Genomic DNA, 10,290 nt, shown 5'->3' with positions numbered 1-10,290 from the left:
GAAAGCAAAAGAGACAAGAAGTGATATCTATTCTGAACTTAAAAGAAGAGGATCTCAGGGGGATTATTGTTGTGCAAGTTCCTTGGATCTTCTCCTTTGAAAGAAAAAGGGTCCCAGGAGAGTGAGTCTCAAAGCATGAGAAGCATCAGCTTCTATCTGCAGGACACAATGCAGGTGTGAGGCAGCCAGATTATCTGAATGGGGAGCTCCTGACGGGGCTTGGAGAGGAAAAAGGGATCTTATGGGACACAGAAGAAGGCATGGGCTGCTTAGGATAAATACAGAAGGAATACCCAAGTCTGAAGTGATTGAATTAAAAACTAAAAGACTAGCCAAAGTAAAAATTGGTGAAGTACATGAAGGAAGCAGCAAGAGGAAGAATAAGGCCAAGTGAACAGGTAGCGTAGTAATGAAGGAGTCAGAAAGGTGGAGGATTTTATGTCCCAGTTTTTACTGGCAAAATTTGTTCTCAGGCTTTCCATGTGTTTGGTGGAATATAACCAGTGTTAGAGGAAGGCTGAGTTAGGCATTACTCAAGCAACTTGAACACAGAGCCAAATAGGAAGAATGACTGATACTACTGCAAGGCTGTTTCCTACTTCTTCAAGTGGTTACAGTGATCAAGAAGTTCCCAATGACTGCAGAAGCAAATGTCACTCTCATCTTCCAGGATGACAAGGAAGAAGAGCTGGAAAATAGAGACCACCTGACTTTACTTTCATCTTTGTGGATGTTAAGAAGCAAATCCTTGTGTAAGTCATGTACAGGCACATAAGAGAGAAGAAAGTGATTGGGAAAAAAGAAGTACAGATTTACCAACTGCGTATTATCCTTGACCAACATCATTACATTCTTCATTGTAATGACTGGATTTGAAGATGAGGGCAAACTTTTGTTTCTGCCCTTCACTTTGGCAAACTTTTGTCTCTGCTCCTACAGCATCTTTGGAGCTAAACTAGGCAGACAGGGTAGGTGGGTTTACCCATTAGTTTTGTTCACTACCTGGGTGAATTAAAGTGAGTAAAAAAAAGGTATTAAGCAGCATGCTGAAAATGATGTGCTGTCTGTTTACAAGTGGTATTCCTTGGGCGTTCATATTGGGAGCAGTATTATTTAACATCTCCATTCATGGCTTTGACAATGGAACAGCATGTATCTGCCACAAGTTCTTTGATGATATCCAAATGTTGGGAGCAGTCATCATGCTGGATGATATGTCTGCTGTTGGAGCCACCTTGACAAGCTGAAGAAATGGGTGACAAACATTTTCTGAAATTCAACAGAATAACACCATGCAACAGTACTGGTATCCATACACCATATATGATATATAGTAGCATTCATTAGACCAGCATGCTCTAGGAAAGGTATCTATAGGTACATGGCTAGCTCCAGGGCTGCATTCAAATTCCACAGAGGCTATTTAACTACAGAGGGGAATAAATACTTCTAATTTTTTAAGGTTTTACACAGTACAATATTGGTACCTAAAGAAAAATGCAGTACAGGACAGTACCTGACTATAAGAGAACCTATCTCTTGTATTTTGTTGACACAGGGGTAAGGGAGTGCACCAGAAACTTCTGCCAAAGTGCAAGCCCATGCACACATAACTCAGTGCCAGCCCAGAGCTGCTGGCTATAGCCCTCAGACTTGCTGGTTATTGTGTCAAGAACCAGATGAAACATCCTTATTGGTTGCTGTCACCATCTCTGCTCTGTTTTCAGCCCAGACTGGCTGCCTATCAAATAGCCTCTATGTAACTTTCTGCAGCAAAGAAAAGTAATATATTTTTTGACTTCTTCATATTTTCCATCTCTGTGGCATACAAGAGTTTCCACTTCTCTCTTTTTCTGAATTAATTACTTATAAGCTGTTACTTACCATATTTTTTCTTGCCAGAACTTCCAGTTGCAGCTTTTAGTCTTAGCCAGCCCTACTGTATAGATGAGACTATTGTCAGTAATCTCTTCTCTATGTAGGAATTCAATCAATATTTCTTCATTTAGTAACTTCTTGATTTTTTATTGGACTGCAAACCAGATTAGTCTTATTTGGATGGTTAGTGTTAAAAACTTTGTTCACCAAAGTTTTTTGCAAGATTTTAGGATTTCTACAGAAATGTGAATGCCGGGTCTGTCAATGGTTTCTCAGAAATTATTGTGCTCCATACAGCTGATGGTCCATTTGCAGTTACCCTTGCTGTCACTTAGTTACTTGTTAATCCATATAAATTAAATTAACTAGTTTTGGCACCTCTAACTTTTTAAACTCCTGTAATTCAGATGCTTACAGAAGCTTTATCTTATAGACTAGTACCATTACCTTTTTTGGTCTGACTTCTGATCTTCAAACAGTGAACCTATCTAGCAAAATCTGTATTTCATAATACGTAGTGGTGGCCATTAATTGCTTACTTATTTTATTTTTGTTTTAATGAAATAAAATTTCTGCCTTTGTAATTGAGTCATGATCCTGAGTCATGTTAATGAGTTACACATTTGTGATATCAACCAATTTAATATTTAAATCTGTTTTCTCTAATACACATTAAATTAATTAGTGTTTCAAGATTAGAGAAAAATCAGCTTTAATATTTAACGGAGTCATTTGGCCAAGTAATTTAATGTTTTAATACTCTTGGACTCTGGCTTTTCAATTTCTATTCTGTTTGGGGTTTTTAATATTATCAATATAATTAAAGATATGCATCCACTGAATTAAAATATCACTACAAGTGTTTCAAATGAGATAGCTTTACTTGTGAAGTGGCTAGGTGGGATGCAGATTGTATTCTGTTCCATGTGTACTGCATTTAATGTGTCAGAATTGACAGAAAAGTTTTCTATGATAAGTAAAAATTAAATCTATTCCTAGATGTAGTTAGTCTTTTTTTTTTTGTGATATGTGCAAAAGGACACAGGTTACAATGTTACATGACCTGAACTATACTTTCAGTATATGCTATCTCACAGTACATCATATAGGATTTATGATCAGGTAATGCTTATAATCCCAAATTTACTCAAATTCATTTTGAGATTAAGTCATACTGTAAAGGAATATTTGTGAATGTACAGGTGTAATGATAACCACAAATATGTTACTGTGTAGAAATGACAATACTGTGATTAATAATAATAACTGCAGTACAATGCAGACTATCCACCATGGTCATCACAGGAATTTTGGAAGACCATTATACCTAGAAAATCCAACACTAAACCACATATAGCATTACACCAACTTTTCCTACCACTTGGGCTCAGACTCCATATGAATGTATTGAGATTTTTCTTGCATGACAATATAAAATATGTTAAAATATCTTGAACTATATCCTAAAATGTGAATATTCTGTATGTCTAACACATGTATAAATGGAATTTTACCCATGGGTGGAATACTATTAATTGCAAATAGTAATAGTTTATCTGTAATGCCACAGTGACTAGAAATGGAGCCTTTATGCTAGAAATCACACCTACAGCAAGAACAGAGCCTTTACCATAAAGGCCTTGCAAAATAAGTTTAGATAAAAATATCTTGCAGGCAAGTCTGCTATTGGCAGTTTTAGAACACTCTGACATGTTTGCATGAAAAATGCTCTGGCCATAGGAGGGAAGGCTAGTGGAAATGGCATCTGGTCCATGTTATGGCTAGAGGCTGCCAAGATAATATTCCTATATAGGTATAGTGACCTATAACAATGACTCACTGATCTTATTGATGTTTAAATGGGTACCTAAGGTGAGTTCACCTCCTTCACCTCTTCCTACTCCTCCTTTCCTTCTTCCAAATGTGAGGTCAGCTCTGATGTTAAATTTAAATGGATTCTTGCTGTATATTCAATTCCTGGGGCTAGGGCTTGCCATGCATTTAGTGAAGAAACCTGAGCTCATGCCTGCAGAATTAGAAGTTTCTGGAGTTTACAGGTGATTCTCCAGTGTTGTGTCTGTACGCTTAGAAAGACAGTGTAAAAAGAAACCACATGTGCAATAATAAAGCTGGGTATGCACTTGTATAATTTTTGTTATGTGGCTATCCAACTTGACTTTAAAGGATATGGTGGGTACAATATAGGTGATATTTAGCCTTATCATTCTAATGAATAAGTAATAAATAATAGCAGTTTCTTGATCAAAATGGTAAGTTTGTGCTTAGTCTCACTTTCCTTTGTGCACCTGCAAATTCCCTATGAGCTGCTCCAGGTTCCATAGCCAGTGGGGAGAAAAAGATACTTGTAGAGGAAGATGTTTTCTATCACCCTTAAACAAAAAAGTCATCGACTGAGGTTTTCCACCTCTATCAATAATGAAAAAAGCCTAGAGCAGTGACTAGTAGGTGTTAGGTGACTAAAGAAAATTAATTCCACCCTTAATGTATAGTTTACTATTCAGGTAAACTTCACCCATTCTGAGCCATTGTGTATATTCCCTGTACATATGAGCAGAATGTACTGTCGTAATATGAATTATAAGAATACTTTTCATGTTTCTCTCATTCACCCCAGGATATCCTTTGTTTATCAACATTAATTAATGTGTCTTCGTAACAATCTCATGAGGAAAGAATTGCCCCCAATTTAGAGATGAAGAAATGGAGCCATAGCATGTTTGATAAGTTGTCCCCAGGTGCACAGAAAACCAGTGGCATAAATGTAAATACAAGAGGATGCCTCACAATCATAGCCCAAAGATAAGGTAATCATAAGGTGTGGTTCCCAAATCAATACAAACAGTGTAATATGGTCCTTGCTTCCGGCCTATTCAAAGTAAATAGGTTGAGGTGTGGTGTGCACAAAGTAATTACTGATGAGTTCACATCAATCATACACTAAACTTGGTACAGATATAGCCAGACTGAGGACCGAGGCACACGGCAAAGGGTCAAATACCTGTTCCACATATTTGACATATTTGTGTGTCTGTATGTTTCATTTATTTGATTCCATGGAATCCAATCTTTTAGTAAAGAAACATTTTGATAGCCCCGATGAGAAGGACTAGGAGTACTGGTGGATGAGAGGCTGGACAAGAGCTGGAAATGTGCATTTGCAGCCCAAAAAATCAACCATACCTTTAGCTATATCAAAAAAAGTATGACAAGACAGTCAAAGGAGGTGATTCTGTCCCTCTACTCTGCTCTGATGAGACCCCACCGGTGTCCAGCTCTGGGGTCCTTAGCACAGAAGCACAGAGGAAAGCCATAAGAGTGATCAAAGGGGTGGAGCATCTCTCTTACGAAGACAGGCTGAGAGTGTTTGAGTCCTACTTCCTGGACAAATCTTCAGAACAGCTGTGAAGAAGCACAGCTGGTTTATGCTGAAAGGAAGACAGAGAGCATTTTAGAGTTTGCTAGTGCAGGTGATTTCATTTCAGCATCATGAATATTTCCTGCTGCCAATTCATTTTTGGGGACATAGGCTATTAATGCCAGGTTTTGTTCACACCTTCAGTGAGCTTGGTGTCCCTACGTATGAGCCTGCCTTCAATCAAGATTTGCTGTACATTTTTCCCCCACAACAGTCCTCTTCCTGGCCTCATTCCCCTACTGCCATTGTTGTCCAGCACTTATTTGCATGTCTAAACCTGCCATCAGTGTGAGAAATGGCACAAGCCAAAGACTAACTGTACTGAGTTACAGTTCAACTCATCAGTGTGTATCACCAGAGCTGCAGGAGAAATCCTGTGCAGCTAACTTCCTGCTTTGCTATATGAAAGAAGCAAACACTTTGCTAAACTAGTTTCAATTTATTATTAATGCAATTATCTCTATGTTTTTATTTTCCCTGCTTTTTCCCTTTTCACTCTTCCATGTACTGGACAACTTCCTAATGAGTTGACATTAGCACAGTGTTTCACTTTCCATGTGTCCCTCTCCATTTGCTACACAGTTCGTCAGAGTTATGCCATCTAACACAATGTCAAGTCACATTTCCTGCTGCTCTCTGAGTCATAGTATGGTTTGAGTTAGCTGCTGGTATAAGCAACCAACAGCCAACTCCTTGAGCCACCATCACTGCTATAATATAATTTTGAACAGAGGCTCTCTCAACCTTTCCCTGTAGGATATGGGTGAAAGTAACTGAGAAGCTGCATGCTAATGGCAGAGAGGTAGGAGAAGACACCATGATGACCACAGATCTCAAAGTCAGCCTCTGGCAGTGGGTGAACTAGATGTTCTTCTGAATGCTACAAGCACTGAACTAAGAAAAAGCTGTGTCTTAGAGAATTGACCTTTCTAAGGTTGGTGGACCTTAGAAAAAGGTCCACAGACTCTTTCTATGGTTATCATGAGTGAGCTGTAACAGAACAGGAAGAGAATCCTCAATTTTGCTGCAGTATCCAGGTTTATTCACTGAGTTTATTAGTGGTTTATGGCTGTGAGTTGTATTTGTCTTTGTGTAAAGATGGGAAAAGAGCATTTCTCTTGCACTTCTTTTTTTCCCTGTACCTGGTAAACTACAAATAAGGAAGGGAAGTGATCTAAGCATGAAACTAGGGCCTCTTTTGTCTTTGCAATTTGAAGAAATATAAGAAATTTTGTATACTAAGGAAGAGTACCCACCTCTTCCGATATTTTTGTAGCTCTAACATAGCAGTAGACTAAGAAGAATTGACTAACACTGACAAATTATCCCAAATGGATGGACTGTGGAACTTGGTATTCTTACAGTCATTGGACTGTGCTATTTCTCATCAAGCTTTTTCTGACTGAGAGGGATGGGGAAAGCCTTGTTAAACATTTGCTTTTTTGGAACTCCTCTTGTAGCTCAGCTTCTTTTCATGCTTGTCTATATTTTCCCTATAGCTGGCAAGGTACACCTCAGTCCACTTCATACCCCAGGAATTGCAGTGGTCAGTAGATGCTAGTGAGTGCTTGTTTTCAATGGCAACTTCCATAACTAATACATGTTGCAGTCCATAATACACTACTGAGTCACCAAGTAATGAAGAAATCTTCTTTGCATTAACAGATGGACTTATGCTTATCTTTCTGTAGTTTGCTTGTTTTCAGTCTCTGTTACTAATGTGTTTCAGGACCTACCACGTATGAAGCAATAGTGAAACCATTTCTGGTAAAATTATCATCATGCTCTATTATTATTTTCCCTAGCAAATCTTGCTTATATTTTTCCAGTCATTAAAAGTTTTTACTAGTTAATAAAGAAAAATAAATTCTTAACAGAGCCCTCTGTTTATATTGTCCCAAACTGCTTCAAAGCAGGCTTTCAAATGCACATTATTTCAAATGGGAATAGATGCATGTCATGTTGATAACAATTCCTAACAAGGGTTTATTTTCTCAGATTAAGAGGAGAACATTTTCCACTTCTTCTGTTAAAAAATATTTTCTGTTGTTCTACACATACTTTTACTTTTGTACATAATGGCTGTGTACCCTAAAAATGGTATTATGTACTTGAAAATTGAAGGGGAAACATGTTTTTGCACCCAAAACATTTATTGCAGGTAGAGTCTATAAATCCAGAAGTCTCTAATGCACAACATAAATCAGTCCATAACAGCAGAATGGATGTGCATACCACACCAGTGCACAACACATGACATGACACAGGGCTGCCTGGCATTCCTTCATTCCTAAGCCACGTCACTGTGCAATAAGGGATGTGGGAGCAGGAGGCATCCCTCATTTTCCCTGATTGCTTCCTCTTAGACTTAGAGGGAGGGGATAGAATTTCTGTCTGTGTGTGCCAGATTTACCAGTTGAGTGTGTGTGGGGAAAATGCGTGCAAACAGAGCCTGCCATTATCTGCTCAAGTAATGAAAAGATAACGTGTATAGTGTGCAAGTGCTTGCTCTGTAAGCTCAGCATTCTGCAAAGACATGGCCAGGACTGCAAGTTTCCCTATACACTGATCTTTTCACTGCAGCCTGCACATTCTTTCATCATCCAGCAATTGGCACCACAGCAGGAGCAGGTCAGTGGGATTCCTTGAAGATACTCTGAAATCACATACTTTATAATGACCTAATCAGTAAGAGAATAAAATCTCTCTTGTCCCAAAAGGCAAACATCCTAACTCTTTAACAATGTCACAATACATACCTTTGTTAGGTCCCCAGAGGTGTTTGAGGCCAGGTTGGATAGGGCTCTCAGCAATCTGGTCTAGTGGAAGTTGTCCCTGCCCATGGGATGGGGGTGAAACTAAGTGATTTTCAAGGTCCCCTTCCAATCCAAACCACTCCATGATTCTACAATTCTGTGACTCTGTGATATAGACACATACTCATGTTGAGTACCACTTGAGAATGATGGAAGACCACCCTCAGCAATTCAGTTTCTGTGTGTTTATGTAATGGATAAATAACATGTGTTTGAGTGACATTGATGATCTTACTGACACTTGGAAAGTCCCATTCCAGACAGCTGTTATATCAGGGATATTTGCAGAATTTTCCTATAACCTAGAGGTATAATTTCAAGGCCTGATTTTGTATGTGTGGTGTCCCACTCCTAGGAAAAGGGAGCACCCAACAGGCATAGAGGCTTGTGGTTGGAAAGGGAGGGAGGGAGGGAGGGAGGGAGGGAGGAAGGAAGGAAGGAAGGAAGGAAGGAAGGAAGGAAGGAAGGAAGGAAGGAAGGAAGGAAGGAAGGAAGGAAGGAAGGAAGGAAGGAAGGAAGGGAGGAAGGAAGGAAGGAAGGAAGGAAGGAAGGAAGGAAGGAAGGAAGGAAGGAAGGAAGGAAGGAAGGAAGGAAGGAAGGGAGGTCCAGTCTTGGCTCCAGCACCAATCCAGCTAGTAGGGTGTTCAGGGACCTGGGGCTGCCTCCTGGAACAGGAGTAAAACATGCAGCAGTAAGCCGCATCTGGATGCAAACAAGACAGATGTAGGTGAGGAAATAGATGGGTCTTCTACTTGGGAAAAATGATGTGAAAGCAGAGAGAATTCTTAAGAATATACTTTTACAATGTAGACTTGGGAATTCTCTCAAAGAGGATGGGATTTTTGGAGAAGACATTAATATAGTACAACCATAATCATCCTATCAGAGAGGTAGTGCACATATAAATCTAACTGTAGCTTCTCTTGCAAATACAGTATTACCACCTTTCTTGAAAGTATATTAAAGTACTCCGTTTATTCCCTCAGAACTGTTAATGAGTTCTTCAATTCTCTAATGGAGCTTATTTTCTTCTTCCTTTTTGCTTCTTATGATGCAAAATTTTGATAAATTTATAATTCAAATAAAAGCTGTGTAAATCTTGCAATAATTATGCATTCCCTGTTCAACATAAAGGTCACATCTGAGACAACTGTCTCACAGAGTCTTATTTTGAAATTATCTTGATAAATTCACCATTTCAACAGATGGAGTAGAGAAGAGAGAAGACTAAGATACATAATGGTAGAAACCCTGATGCAAAAAAGAGTTCCACAAAATATTCATGTCATATGAATTACACCTCCTATACAGCTATGCAACCCAGTCACTCAGTGTATGGTAAGTAAAATAGGAAGCAAAAAGTAACTAATAAATATAAAACAAACATGATAATGCATTTGATAGTTCTGGCATGTTTATCTAGAACAAAACCAACACCATAGTCAATGCTGCATTGTTAAGAATGCAAAGTAATGTACACACTCAAATGATTAGTCCATGATAGCAAAAAATGGACATAATTCTATGGAAACTTCATTAGTACAAAAGTTATTGAAATACTGTTGAGTAGGAGTTTCAAAATGTTCACTGTTTAGTGGGATCTCTTCTCCTTCTGATGAAATGATCTCATGTTTTCCTAGCTTTTTTCTATCTTCCATGCACTGCATGTTTTTAATTCCCATCTAATTTTGGTGTTCATACCTCAGAGATCAGAGATACCTCAGCCTGACTGGCATTCTTTAGATGTACAGTATCAACCATACCCTTCAGCACAGGCTGTACTTTTAAAGTCTGACATTGGTTTTGCTTCAAACTCACAGATAGGACCTCTAGAATGAATTATATAATAGTTTTAAGTCAGGACCCTGAAATTAACATCCGTGTTGATGTATCAGACTCGCTGCATTTCTTTGTATTACATTTGTATTGAGACAAATAAACTTTGACAAAAAGCATTCTTTCAGAGTAAATTTGAGTCAATGATTATTCACAAATCCTCATTAAAGCTTTATTTCAGTGCTTATGTTTAGTGCTGTGTTTTGTCTCCAGTTTTATCTTCCAGACACTAGTTCCTCAGAATTTTTTCCTACTAACTTTGAGACTACTGTAATACTTACTTTTTTCTCCCAGAAAAGATTAACAGCAATTAAGTTATGTCTC

Source organism: Lonchura striata, chromosome 3 (genome assembly GCF_046129695.1).
Source record: "Lonchura striata isolate bLonStr1 chromosome 3, bLonStr1.mat, whole genome shotgun sequence".
NCBI lineage: Eukaryota > Metazoa > Chordata > Aves > Passeriformes > Estrildidae > Lonchura > Lonchura striata.
Note: the sequence above shows the minus strand (reverse complement) of the source record.